We start from the raw sequence: 15083 nt of genomic DNA, 5'->3' as shown, positions 1-15083 counted from the left end.
GGTCAAGGAAGGTGTTCGTAGAGGGGGCCATGTTGAATGAGGAGGAGTTTGTGACTAGATACTTGGGGAAAAAAACACCCAAGCAGTGGCAGTAGCAGGTGCAAAGACCCAGGAGAATGAAACAGTCTAGTGCCTTCTTAGGGGACAAATGGATAGAAAAGTTCAACGGGGTTGAAGGAGGCAGGCAGTCAGACGGTGAAAATATTTGAATGTATTGCTGAAGACCTTGGGTTTTATTTGTAAGTTATGGGGAGATTGAGGAATTCCTGACACCTTGAAGCAATGAAGATTTGTCTCAGGCCAGGTCAGGGCTCTGCCCCCTCCCATTCTTTCTTTTTAGGACCCCCTTCTCCTCAGGTGCCAAGGGCTGAGTTAATCACACTTCTGGTTCATGACACTCTTGCTGTTGACATGGGTCTGTGCACAGCCCCCGTTTATTTCATTATATTTTATTTTTATTTTATTTCATTTTCCCCCTTCAACCATGATTCCCACACACCCGTTCCTTCCTCCCCACAGATGACAGTCCGCTCTGATGGATTTGGCAGATGTCCTCAGATATTTATGCATGCTTATAACTTACGCTGTGCTCCTTTGTAGGTGTATGTGTTAATTCACACAAAGGGTGTTGTGATGTAACTTTTTCTCATTCAACACTGTGTTTTATGTTCCATCTCGTGGTTCTATGTATATTTAATTTATAGCTTCTTACTCCTGTGTAATATCCCATAGAATCTATTCACATTTTCTGATCCTTTCCCCTAAAGTTGAACAATTCGTAGTTCACTGCTCTTTTGAAAAGACAATGCCCCAATAAACATCCTTGAATATATCCCCTTGCGGATCTGGGTAGGATTTTCTTTAGGATATGTAATCAAGACTGGAGTTATGAATATGAGCTTTATAAATCCTTGGTTTACCAATTACTGGCAGATTGCTCTCCAGAACAGCTATATAGTTTACACTCCCACTCATAATACATGAAAATACATGTCCCTTTATCCTCACCAAATATGGTATTTTCTGACTTTTCAAACTTATGTATATCATATGGCATCTCATTTTAATATCTATTTCTCTGCTAATGTGGTTCAGTGATTTGATAACTTCAGATTTCTCTTTATGTGAATTTTTCATTTATATTCTTTATTTTTCTGCCGGGTTTTCTTTCTTTTTCTTATTTGTTTGTAGGTATTCCTTGTGTATTAAGATATAAATCCCTTGGCTTGTTTAATCATTGCAAACATCTTTTCCCAGGGTGTCACTTGTTAATTTTATCCATAGTATTCTTCATTGAACAGAAATACTCAATTTTGATAAAGTCAAAACCATAAAGTTTTTTTTTCTTACCTTATGACATATACCTTTTAGATCTTGTTTAAGAAATTCACTCCAACCCCCAAGTAGGCAAAGATACTCTTTTACATTTTCTTCTTTTGGCTGTATAATTTTAATCTTTTATATTTAGGACTTGTTGATCGGAAATTCACTTTTGTGTATGGTGTAAGGGAGGGATCTACATTTGTTTTTCTCCAAATATCAAGAAAGTTACCCCAACTCTATCTACTAAAGAATCCGTTTCTTCCCACTGACATGAGATGTCACCTTTTTCATTTATCAAGTACCCATATGTCAGTGAGTGTATTTTGGAGGACTCTATTTTGTTTCATTGTTCTCTTTGCCTATTTCTCCACCATTACCACAGTGCTTTAGGATAGCTCTTATTTCTAACAGGGTAAATGCCTTGCATTTATGAATTAATTTGGGGAGCGCTGTTATTTTAAAACAAGTAAGTCATTTCATCCATTAACATAAAAAATCTCTACATTTATTCAGATTCTTTTTAATACCCTTTTAAGGGTATAAAGCTTTAGATTTTTCTCCATAGAAGTCTTATGCATGCTTTATTATTTCATTCTTAGACTTTATATAGTTGTTGTTGTTAGTGTGAGTTGTGTCATTTGCAAATTATATTTTCTCTGTAATTGTTAGTGTAATGAAAGTGCCAGCTCTCTTGTTCTGACAGGTTGTTGATTCTGAAGATTTTCCATGTAGGTAATCATGTTGTAGCAAATAATTATACAAGAAAGTCTCTTCCCTTTCAATACTTTTACTTCTACTTTCTTTTTCTTTGTTATTCCACTGGCCACAACTTCCAATATTATACTGCACAATAGTGGTGATAACTATTTTCTTGCCTTGTTTTTTAATCTCACAATGGCTGCATTTAAAGTTTCTCTTGTAAGTATGGTGTTTGCTGTAGGTGGCAATGCAGAGCCTTAACACATTTCAGAAGGTCCCTTCTGTTCTTAGTTATCTGAGAGTTTGTATTTTTATATTACAAATATTTGTTGAATTGTTTCAAATTCTTTTTAGGCTTCTATGAGATAGCTGTATAATTTTTTCCTTTTTAGTTCATCAATATGGTGATTTATATGACAGATTTTTTGTTATAAAACCATTCTCCATTCCTAGGATAAATCTTATTTTATTATATTATTTTTAAAAAACACTGCTAGGTTTAGTTAGCTATTTTTTTTTAGGATTCTATATCTATTTTCACAATGAAATGGGTATAATTTTCTTCTATTACTATATTTTGTATTGTAATCCAGGTTATACTGACTTCATAAAGTAAATTGAGTAACTTTCTCACTTTTTCTACTTTCTGTAACAGCTTGCATATGGTAGGAATCATATATTTCTAAGAATCTGGTAGAATTTACTTGTATAATTGTCTGGGGTTGGAGGATTTTTATTCTTTTTATGCAAAGGTGAATTCTTTCATTATTTTTCTGATTTGAGTAGTGGTTTTAGTCTAGTCACATTTTAGATTTCATCTTGCATCAATTTTGGCATTTGTATACTTTTATAGACATTTATTCATTTTGCCTAGGTTTTCAAATACATTGGTATGTGTGTATATGCGTGTATGTAATTTTAAATTTCTAATTTCTTTCTGCATTTTGCTTATTTGTAATTTCTCTCTCTCATTTTTTTTCTTCTTTATCATTCTTGCCTGAAGCTTGTCTATTTTATTGATCTTAAAAAAATTCAAGTCTTGTGTTAGCTAAATTTCTCTATTTTGGAGGGTTGCTATTGTTCAGTATTTTATTGATTTCTCATGTTTATGACTTCCTTCCTTCATATTTCTTTGGGCTTTCTCAGTTGTTCATTTCCAACTTGCTGAGGTAAGCACTTAACTCATTAGTTTTAAGTCTTTCTTGTTTTCTGATAGATATAAGCTTATTAAATCTATAAATTTCTTTCTAAGTAGTTATTTTAACTGGTATATTTTTAAAACCATTTAATTTTAAGAGTTTTTTTTGTTTCAAGTTTTTATTTAAATTCCAGTTAGTCAACATATAGTGTAATATTAGTTTCAGAGGTACAATTTAGTGATTCATCACTTACATATAACACCCAGTGCTCATCACAAGTGCCCTTCTCAATACCCATCACTCATTTAGCCCTCCAGCAACCACCTCCCCTCCAGCAACCCTCAGTTTGTTCTCTATTCTTAAGAGTCTGTTTTATGGTTTGCCCCCCTCTCTCTTTTATTAAGTTTCCTTTTTTTTAAGTTTATTTATTTAAGTAATGTCTATGTAGACCCACTGTGGGCCTCAAACTCATGACCCTAAGATCAAGAGTCACATACTCTTCTGACTGAGCCAGCCAGGGACCCCTAAGTTTCCTTTTTAAATAAAGGATTTGGTACATCTTTTCGTTTTCAGACATGTACATTTAAAAAATTTTTTTCTTATTACTGATTTCTTTCTATACTGATTTTTTTTGCATACAGTCAGGTAATATTGTTTATTTAATTCTTTAGAATTTCTTGTGGCTTCCTCTGTGTCCTATTACATTGTTATTGGTATATATATGTTTCATATGGATTTGAAAAAGAAGTAGTATATTCTCTTTTAAAGATCATAGGTACATGATAGATAGGTAGATAGACTCAAGTTCTTAGTTTTATTATTTAAATCTTCTTTACATTTGATTTTTTAAAAATCTGAACAAAAGTTCGCCATATGGACTTAAAATCTCTTAATCCAGAATTGTCAGTAAAGGAAGATTGGGCATGAGTTGAGTGATGGGGGAGAGAATTGTTTTCCTTCTGTATCCAATATGACTATATTGTGCTGATAACTTATTTTTATAGAGACATGTATTTTATTTACAGTTGTGAGACAAGTAGAAGCAGAGAATGAAGGAGGAAAACGCTTGAGGTTTGGCTGAATGCCTCCTCCCAGTGGAAGGAAAATTAAAGAAAATTTCTCCAGTTTAGGCCCAGTGGATAGCCTATAACCCAGAGAAAGGTAATATGTATATGTACATGTAAGTGGGAGTATGTGTGTGTGTGTGTGTGTGTGTGTACATGCACGCATACAGTTCATAAATTGCCACACTTGGGCACCAAACTGCTTTGCTTTGGGACATCTTGGATGGTGGAAAAACACAAAGAAGAGAGAAGACTTTACTATCACCTCCAAACTGCTGCTTCCTGAACAAAACAAGAAAGCTCTCTACTGTGGTTGGCAAGAATAAGTAATTTTATTGGAATCACTTTTTTTATAGTTTTTGATTTGTGTGAGTAAATCTCAAATTTACCAGAAATGTAGATGGGGATTCCACATTAATGGAGTCATTGGGCCTGAGACTAATACTTTTTAATGCATGTGAACTCCCCTGGGGCCCTTAGAAATATTTTGGGAAGTGGACTTTTTTAAAAAGACTGGATAATCAAGCAGGAAAAGGACTCAGGGCCATTGTAGTTTGGTCATTTAAATGTTAAAATTACTTAATTTGTATTTACAAATAGTGACAACCCGGTTTTTAGATGTGTGTGTATCTCTGTGTGTGTATTACCATATCACAAGTATCTAGAAAAAAAATATGTGGCATATATATAATTTTTTTTCCTCACAGGTAGTATATAGCTTGGTTAACCTGCTTCATCCATTCAACAATATGCCATTGATATAGTATAGTAATTAAAAATATTACTAGTAATCCGCAGTCAGAAAGAATTAATCCATTTGAAAATTCTAGGTATTCACCCACTACTAGCTTGTCTGATCAGGCTCAATTTACTTAGCAGGGAAGTATCCAAACATTTAAGTATGCAAATGTGTAAAGCCAAATGAGACATCATTTAATTCCTTTATTGTCTTATAGTGAAAGAGAGCAAATGAGCAAGTTGATGGCTTTATGCCAATTATTTTTACTACGATTTCTTTTATGCTAAGGTATAGCTGAAGGCAAGCCCTCCAATTCTAGCATGAACACGCAGCAGCAATCACATGAATATTTTAGGGGCCATAAGATTCTTTTCATGGCTTATGGTTAGAAATAAAAAATTTAAGTTGCAACTGCTTTGGAAAATACGTCATAAACGACTGGGACTAAATGTAAGTGTGTGTATGTGTGTGTGTGTGTGTGTGTGTGTGTGTGTGTGTGTGTGTCCTCCACCCCCAAAGGTGCTTCTAAAAAACTCAAGTCCTAGGTGTTCAAGGCCAACGCAACGCTCTTTCCTCCTATCTTTCTAGATTAGCCTTTTACCACTCACCCCACTTAATTCAGCTCCACACCTCCTTCCAGTTGCACAAACTTACTTGAACAGGACACACATTTTCACGTCAAGGAATATGGCCCAAAGACTATCTTCAGATCCCGAGGCCAGCACATAAGCAGTATAATGGCGGCGACCCTGAGAACCTCAGCCAGGCAGAGACCAGAGACCGACCAGCTGAGCTAGAGAGAGCCACGGGCTACCAAGGGTTAGGTCATGACCTCCAGCATGAAAGCTATATTTCCTCCACTCCTTTCCACCAGACTGCACGCACGCTAAACTTCACCTAGTCTTCTTGCAGACTGGGTCTATTGGTTAGAATGGTGACTGCAGCAAGGACCCCATGGAAACCTCTCTCTTCAGCAAACTACAAAGCCCTGTCCCAATGACAGCTTGTCCGGAACATCCATTCGCTCACATCGAGAGGGAGACATTATTATTAATCTGGAAGAGAGCTAACCAATCAGAGTAGTTAGCCTATTTGTTTAAGGATGGTTTTCCCCATCTAGGAAAAAAAAAAAGTACAGTGTTTCTGTGTTTAAAGCACATCAAGAATGAATGGACCTCATTCTCTTTCTCTTACCCAAGGCATATCACTGCTTAAAATCACAAAGCGCTGACCCAGCCTGTGGCTCCAGAACCCTGGGCCTCAGCGCAGCATTTTAAAGACTCATCCTCATAATAAATTACTATTTTAGTTACAGTCCTGGTAACATATGGTGAATGGAAAGCACTTTCTGTAGATTAAGCAACATAGTTCCCATTAATGGTTTTCTAAACTTGAGACCGTAAAGAGATTTTAACTCATTGTTCATTTGGTGCAGTTTCTGCTGAATTATTTAAAACACCTCCTTACTGCTTTAACTATGCATTTGCATTAGAGAGTACAATGCCCATTAAGATTCCTGCATTGCCTCAAACACTCTAAAAATAAATACAAGCTAAATCCCAACCACAAATACATTTTTCTCTTTGCACTCTGACCTTGTTGTCCTAAGCTTAAGCAAAATACAGAAACGATACACGCAACTTTGCAGAAAGAGATAAGCCAGAAGGTTAGGAAATGACAAAGGTAAGAAAAAATTGAAGTCTGAAGGGTGGCTTTTGGGAAGTACTGGAGACACACGGAGTCTTCCACCACATCTAGGTGGAAAACTCAGCATTTACAGCTGACTAGTACGAGTTCTACCGTCTCCAAAATTACATAACATAAAATAGAAACACAAGTTCTTAACTTACATAAAATCAGAGGTTAAAGATGTTGTCTCAGTTGGCTGCTTTGAATTGTATCTACTGTGATAAACAATCAAAAGTGAAAATCAAATACAATCCATAACTTTGGCTATGTTTCATTTGCCTGTTTTATTTTTGCAAAGCTCAGTGTTTCTCTTGCTCTCAACAACCTCCCCTGAGCCGTGTCTCACCCTTTCTTCGAAGATTCGCTATTGACTTTAAGCCCGTATCAGATAACGTTCTCACAGTAGACCGAAGTGGTCTATTTCTCATACCACTTCTCGGACTGCTCCGGGCCACGTCTACCTGGGTTTTCTGGGGCTTGCTGCCTCTGCCCCTTCCCCTCCATTCTGAACACTCTCCTTAAGGAAGCGCTTCCATCAAGGAGTTCCTAACTAATCCCTCTGACTCCAGTATTCTGATCACTCTATATCCTTGCACACGTCCGCTTTCCCAAAAGTAGCGTGCAAACATGATTTTGAGTTACTTTTGGATTGTCACACATTTTCACTTGGGCACATCCTGGCTGACTAGCACAGGGTCTTCTTCCCGGTCCATGTTCCTGTAGGACCGCGGGAGGGTTCGAGTTTCCATTTGACCCAGAGTGCCATCTACTGGTATAAATGTTACAATACTATCAACATGCTTACATTCTGCCCCGTGAATATATTCCATGCGTGTGACACACACCAGTTCTCACAGTTTGATTAAAGAATAAGGAATGTGCTACCTCAAAGCAGTACTTTGTAACATCTATGTTTTCAAAGAAGAAATGGCAATGAAACAAGAAAAGATCTGCGTTTGGATCCTCCAAATAATAAAACCCTCATCTCCAAAAGATGAGTGTGAATTCTAGACTGTGTCCTCTGGCTGTTTTGTAAACTTTGCTTTTTGTTTATTGAAGAAAAATCACATATGAAATGATAAGCTGCAACAATATAGAGTACAATGTCAGAATCCATTAAGGCCTATGGAGATGGCACTGTTTTAGGAGGAAGACTAGTTTTTGTTTTTGTTTTATTCCAAGAACTCAACCCTTCCATATGGTGAGCCACCCCTGGAGGACTGAGCACACCTCTGAGTCCTAAACCTCTGAGTTAGCATGGTCTCTTGGCACAAAGTAGAGGGACTGTAGGGGAAAAAAAAGCAATATTAAAAATATTTAGCCCCTTGGGGCATCTGGGTGGCTCAGTCCTTGGGCGTCTGACCTCGGCTTAGGTCATGATCCCAGGGTCCTGGAATCGAGCCCCGCCCGCATCAGGCTCCCTGCTCGGCGGGAGGCCTGCTTCTCCCTCTCCCACTCCCCCAGCTTGTGTTCCCTCTCTCACTGTGTCTTTCTCTGTCAAAGAAATAGATAAAATCTTTAAAAAAAAAAATATTTAGCCCCTGTCTATCAGGCTAACATTTTTTCCTGTTAAATAATTTCTCAAACCCTTTAATAACCCCATCTTTCTACTTGCTCTAAATTCCATCACACTGTGGGTAAATTTAAATTGCACAGAAGTGGGTCTGTAAGTTAACAGAAAACTTTTCTTTCCTTGCCCAGAGGCTGATCTAGATAGCACGGGATCATTAGTGACCAAACAGACGCCCCCATCTATAACCCAGAGACAGCTCTCAGCCATACAGAGAATATTTCATTTCCTACGCAGAGGTGAACTCAGAACTTGTCACTGATTTTTGCACCCTCTTAATCTTCCTGTTTATTCTGTGCTTCATTAAAGTCAGTCTCCACAGGGCAGACTGTCATCTGAGCTCGGCCTGTCCTGCTGTCTGCTCTCTCCAGAGAGCATCCTTCATCCTGATAAATGGGCTGTGAGCTGAGCACGTGACTGAGCTCCTTCAGGTAAATAGATTAGAGAGAGCTGCTCCTTCCACACTGGCTCAACAGAATTTGATAAGCAGGGCCATTGACGTGAGCATCATGGTGGAGACAATGTTTTCTGAAAGATGGGGTTTCAGATTTACTGTTGTAAAATGAGATAGCAAAGATTTTTTTTCATTGTGTAATACCATACCTTTAAGGCTGCATTAGCTAGTGTCATTCGTCTGCCAAGTGTCTCCCTCAGGATTTAGCATCAATTATAGGACGTCTTCTGTGTGCCAGCCTCTCTGCTGGGCATTAGAGACCTAGAGATACACACAGGGAGGGAAAGTAGTGGCGGTGGTGGGCGCTGGAGTGAAGCTCCCTGGGAAACCATAAAGCATGCCGCCATGATGTGGCCAGCCCGTGTGCTCAGATTAGTGGGTGCCTGTTTGCTGGACTCACAGGCCGTGCTGTGCCAGAGCAATTGTTATATCTCGATGAAAAAGCAATGCTGGGGCCTGAGACTGGTCTCTAGGCAACTCTGTTCCTCCCCTGACTCATGCTGACAGATAAAGCAACAAGTTACACCTGCCTGGAGGGGCCACAACTGTCCTTCCTACCTGACAAACCAGACACAGACCGGACTGTGGAGAAGGCCAGTCTCATATCTCAGGCAGGGGGTTTCGAGTCATCTTGAGTTCCTAAGCTGAGGACATTTGAGTTCAGATGGCCACCAGCTGAGCACCACAGTCACTCCCCAATACTTGGATGCTGGAACCATGTAAAAGACACCCCACATATTGTGGCAAGGGTAAAGGGATGGACAGCCCCAAAAGAAGGTGGAAACTTCCATCCTGGGTGATCGGGGCAAGATCTATGTGGAAAGTGTTACAGGGAAGCTCACTCCCTCTTAGCTGAGAAGGGGGATGAAGTCAAGGAGGACTCCCACCCACCCCACACCCCAGTTTTCCCAAGGTCTGGGTAGCAGAAATTGAAGATCCTCCTCAACAATGACTGCAACTTCTGCCTGGGAGGCAGAATATCAGCACGAAGACTGGACGGCCAGGCAGATGGTGTCCTGTTCTGCCAGGGGCCGCTCCTGGCTCCCGTCTTGCCTCTAATTTACTCAGTGATAAAACCAGCAATGAAGAGCTCCACGGGCAAGACGTCAAGGGCAAGGGCCGAAACATGCATGGGCTGCTGACCCATGCAAAGCCATCTTCCTCCAAGCTTGGTTCAACTAACTACTCTTCCTGTCAGCCCTCCAAGTTCTCGCTGGACCACGCCCGTCTATCTCTGAGCTCCTCTTGTGATTTACAATTTAACATTTTATTATATTCAGTCTCATAATGTAATTACTCTTCGTATGTTGTGTGACCGCAACAAGATCACATTTGTGTCTTCTTTGAAATGAGAGACACACAGTATCAGACAGGCAGCAGGTGGCTCATACTTAATCTAAACTGGGAATCTGAAAAGAAGAGCTTGTAGAAAACTTCCTCTAACAGACTAGGAAACAGATCTGGAGAATTGCTGCTTTATTTACTCCACAAGCGTCTCATGAAACTTTCGAGTCACCATGCTGGGCCCGGTGGAGGAGACAGAGAAGGGCTCAGTTCTCACGCACCTGCCAGTGACGCGTGAGAAAGAGGATGTGTGGCCTAATTAGCACAAGTGGAATCCATTAAGAAGGCAAAATGAGCCTGAGGGATCTCACGGGAGGGAGGTAATGGGTCAGCTGAGGAACTGAAGGCTGGTTTGGGGAGTCAGTGGACCCTGAACCTGATGAAGGATTCGCTGTGTGGGAATGGGGAAGAGTATACAAGTGGCAATGTATTTTGGCCTTTACCAAACTTCACATCCAGCTCAAAAACAGCCTGCAGGAGTCAGCTGAGAACACTGTCATGGTGGCTACCATCCATGCTGAGCCCCCTGAGGGTTTGCTGAAGGGAACACTTTCATCCACCAGAATGGGAACGCCTCTTGATGTGACTGTCTCAGCTCCTGGCTCATGAAGAGGGTTGTCTCTTTCCTCTCCTTTCTCAGTTTCACTTCCCCCTCCCCACCCCCAAGTGCAGGGAAATTTGCAGTACCCCTTAACCTTTGGCAGTTGGCAGGGGCTCTGCCCTTGTCTTGTCCCAGCCCCAGCACAATAGACCAAGGCACTCCTGTGGGCCCAGCTCCCCACTGCCCCCACGTGCTGCACATTGAGCACCCTGCCTTGGGCCTGGCCCTGGTTATCACAGGGTTCAAAAGGTTTCCCTGGAGACACAACAGAGGGCTGCCCACTTCTCTTTCTGCCTCTGGGCTTGGCATTTTCCACCGAGGGAAGCCAGGCTATTTCTGGGAAAAGCTGCAGGTGGCTAAGCAAACTCAGACCACACAGGCAAGAATCTTCTGAGTCCTCTCTGCCAATCAGCCCCTGCCCAGCCCCCTCATTCTTCCTTCAGATGGCTCTTGGGTGAAAGCCACATCAAGAGGAATTCTGAAAGTGGCATCTGGATGAAAAGGGAGCTTCTTGGACACTCCAGCAGCTGGTGAGGGCCTCATGCCTTCTGATTCCTTAGACTTCTGTCTGACGGCACCAGGGGTAGGTATGTGAGAACAACTTCCAAGTCAGGGTTTCCCAGAGTGTTCTCTCTTGGCCCTCAGGCTTCTCTCTTAGGCGTGGCGAGTTCTAATTCACTATTGCTTTAGAATTGTAATATCCTTTTCACTTCTTATTTAAGTTCCTGTATCCCAAAATTTAGTGCAATAAACATTTATATGCAGCAAAATATATGGTCCAGTTCTAACCCTTTGGTAGATGTGCGATTCCATATTGTTTAATGTCACCCTGTTTGAGGTAGGGCGGCAAATCAGGGCTGTGCCCAATTTACTTTCTCCTACCTTCCAACTCCTCCTCCCTCTTGTCAAGGGCCGATGGTTGGGGCCTTGGCCTCAGCCGCCCATCCATCAGGCCAGCATTAACAGGGCTGATGCGGCCAGCCTGAGCTCACACAGCTGCCCCAGGACTTCCAAGTATTTTAAAACACACCTTGCTTAGGACTTTTTGAGGATTTGGACTGAGTGTAGAGGCTAGAGGGGTGACCTCAGTGCCAGAATAGGTCCCAGAGGCCTGGTATTGGGGAATATATACCACAACCTCTAGACCCCTGTTCTGATGATGGGACAGCCCAGAGCTCTGAGAACCAGTAGTCCCATGACAACCCAGCACTGGCCAGTCTGAGGTGGCAGGGAGGTCATTGGAACGTGGTTCCACAGAATCCTTCTCTACTTCTACTTTCAAGACCCCGTTAGGGGTTGTGAAATGTCTTAGATAAGCTCACAGTTAAGATTCAGGAGATAATCACTGGCAAAAATGACACAAAATGCACAGACAATAAGTACTTCATATTTATTTCCTCAAAAGAGGTTTAACACCAGTAAAAAATTGAAAATAGACACAAAATAGTTTTAATTTTGAAAATTGTCCAATGCAAGCATTTGAATGTGTGAGAAAGCATATTCTCCGTCTACTAAGCAAATGCTTTAGAATCTGAGAACCAAGGCTGATTGTCAGGAAGCTTTCTCCAGATTTAAGCCTTGGCTCCCTCTAGTGTCTCTGACTCCACCTTTGTTTCAGCCTTAAAATGTCTGGGACCTACCATCTCTATTAAATGAGGATTCAAAGCCCAGTTCAACTAGTTCTCTTCCTTCTACCCTCCAGGGTAACTGTTGATCACATACTTCTCCCTCTATGAGCTCTGTTATCTTCTGTTGCTTACAACTGACATTTTATTATATTCAGTTTATAAGATAATTGTTTCATATGTATTGTTTTCCCTGCCCCCATCACAATTCTTTTTTTAAATTTATTTTTTAAAGATTTCTGTATAAAGATTCCTGTATAGTTAACATTGTATTAGTTTCAGGTGTAAAATTAGTTTCAGGTGCCAAGATAAGTGTACCTTTACTCCCCTTCACCTCTTTCATCCATCCCCCCACCCACATCCCTTCTGGCAACCAGCAGTTCTCTGTATTTAAGAGTTTATTTTTTTTTCTCTTTTTCTCTTTGTTTGTTTGCTCTGTTTCTTCAATTCCACATATGAGTGAAATCATCTGGTGTTTGTCCTTCTCTGCTGGTTTATTTCACTTAGCATTAGACCCTCTAGATCCACCCATGCTGTTGCAAATATAGTTGTGTCTTTGAAATGGGAAATCTATATGGGGCGCCTGGGTGGCTCAGTCGGTTAAGCGGCTGCCTTCGGCTCAGGTCATGATCCCAGGGTCCTGGGATCGAGCCCCGCATTGGGCTCCCTGCTCAGCCAGGAGCCTGCTTCTCCCTCTTCCTCTGCCTCTCCCCCTGCTTGTGAACTCTCTCTCTCTTTCTCTGTCAAATAAATAAATAAAATCTTTAAAAAAAAAAAAAAGAAAATGGGAAACCTATAACATCAGGCACACAATAGGTGCCTAATACTTTAAATTGGGGAATCAGCATATTAGATTCCGTAGCAAAGCTAATATAGTTTCCCCCCTTTCGAAAAATGGGAAAGAGATCCAGAGAATAGCTGCATTATTCATTCCACAAGTGTCTACAGAAACTTTTAAGTCCCCGTGCTGGGCGCTGTGGAGGACTCAGAGGTGCTGACCAGATGGGCCCATCTCTCATGCACCTGTCAGTGAGGCGTGAAAAACGACCTGTGCTCCCAACACCAAAAGTGGAAACCATAAAGAAGGTAAAGGTAAGTCTGAGGGATCTCAGGTGAGGGAGGTAGTGTGTGAGCTGGGGGATTCAGGATGGTTTTATGGAGAAGGTAGCACTTGAACCCAATCTTCAAGGATTTGAATAGATGAAATGTATAGTGTTGTGAAAGCACATTTGGGGAAGGAAGCTTGAAGAAGAACATCAGAAGCTGAGTGGATTCCTTAGGTTCCTCTGACAGCAGGCCTTGAATGCCAGCCGGGAAGCTTGCCCTCTAATGGGTGAGCAGGAAGCCCTACTGAAGGAAGAACTTAGAAAAATATCTAACTTCTTGAACATGTATTGAACTCCTTTTTAAAAAGTGAATTCTCCATCCTTGAAGGTGTTGAAGTACACAATGTGCTTTTATCTAGCCATCTACTTATGATTTCTGAGTAAATTTGTACAGAGGTCTCATGCATGGACTGGATAATTGCTAAGGTCACTTTGAATTGAGATTACCCACCTGGGATTTTTGAACCAGAAACTGGCCCTATGTTCTAGAAGACAAGCCTGTATTTCTTTTTATGCTTAGTAAGTGCTCAATTAATGCTTCCTCAACCAACAAATGACATGAACATACTTGTGCTTTAGGAAGAGGAACTTGGCGGCAAGTTTTAAACAAGAGTGGCAAGGGAGAGACTGCACACAGGGAGACTGGCTAGAACACCATTATCATTTTCAAGGCCTACACCAGGTTAGTGGAAATGGGAATGGAAAGTAGATTGACAATGTGGATGTTGAATCAAGGTCACTATTTTGTTGTAATTTATTTGTGACCCTCCTCGATAGATTGAAAATCCTGTGAAAGCAAGAAGCATACCTTAGTTGGCCTTATATCCCCACTGCTTAACAATGACTAGCATATGTAAGTGCTCAGCTTGTTTTAAATGCATTTGTGCAGTAAATGTTGAGCAGCTTTATGAGTAGATAGTTGTGATGGTATTACTTGAGGGGTACTGGATATCTCAGCTGCTGGACAAGGGGCAGCCGGAGTCTCTGAACCCAGGACTTGGGTGGTCCTTGTCCTGGGGCAGAGGGAACTCAGGAGATAGCAGCTGCTTCTACTTCCTCACTATGCAGTCCCTGTAACTCATGTGGGCAGGCCCACATCATCACAACCTCATCATGTTTGCATCATTTCCACCCTTCTGCCCTTGTCTCCCCTCTCTTGTTTCACTTCTCATCAGGATTTGACACAGCTCCCCAATTCATTCTTGGAATATTCCCTTCACTTCCAAGACTTGAATTTCTTCCTATCTTGCTGATGGCTCAGTTTATTCTAGTCATTCTGGCTCAGCCTCCTCCTCCCAATTTTTAAGTCAATGATTCTCAGCCTTAGCCGCACATTAGAATCACGGGAAGCTTTTTAAAATCTCTTGATACTCAAGTTGCACCCCATACCAATTAAATTAGAATCTTTGAGGGGTGGGTCCAGGTTCAATATTTATTTAAAGCTCTCTTAATGATTCCAGTGGTGTTGTAAACCACTGTTCCAAGTATTAGTGTTCCACGGAGCTTAGTCTTAAATCTCTTCCCGTCTTTGGTTATACCCCTCGGCCGATGGGTTTCAAGAGCACCCTTATTATGTTGACCTATACTTCTAGCCCCAACTTGTCCTCTGAACTATAAACTCACATATATAACTGCCTATTCGAGATCTCCACTAGGGTACAGACATCTCAAATTTAACAGGTGCAAATGGAAATCCTGACTTTTGTCCTCACTTCCCAATCTATCCCTCC

The 15083-nt window shown here is 41.1% G+C and overlaps 1 long non-coding RNA gene across 1 annotated transcript; it reads left to right on the top strand.

Annotated features, from left to right (window-relative positions):
- The first annotated feature begins 4208 nt into the window (after positions 1 to 4208).
- Positions 4209 to 14016, top strand: LOC141370058 (uncharacterized). The gene is made up of 3 exons (XR_012373751.1): positions 4209 to 4322; positions 13196 to 13339; positions 13933 to 14016. It is a non-coding gene; the product is annotated as an uncharacterized lncRNA (long non-coding RNA).
- Positions 14017 to 15083: the final 1067 nt, after the last annotated feature.

The sequence above is a fragment of the Callorhinus ursinus genome, unplaced genomic scaffold (assembly GCF_003265705.2).
Source record: "Callorhinus ursinus isolate GAN/ISIS: 27379988/994484 unplaced genomic scaffold, GSC_fseal_2.0 scaffold25, whole genome shotgun sequence".
NCBI classification, from domain to species: domain Eukaryota; kingdom Metazoa; phylum Chordata; class Mammalia; order Carnivora; family Otariidae; genus Callorhinus; species Callorhinus ursinus.
The sequence above is the reverse complement of the archived record's forward strand: the minus strand, read 5'-3'. Positions and strand labels throughout refer to the sequence as shown.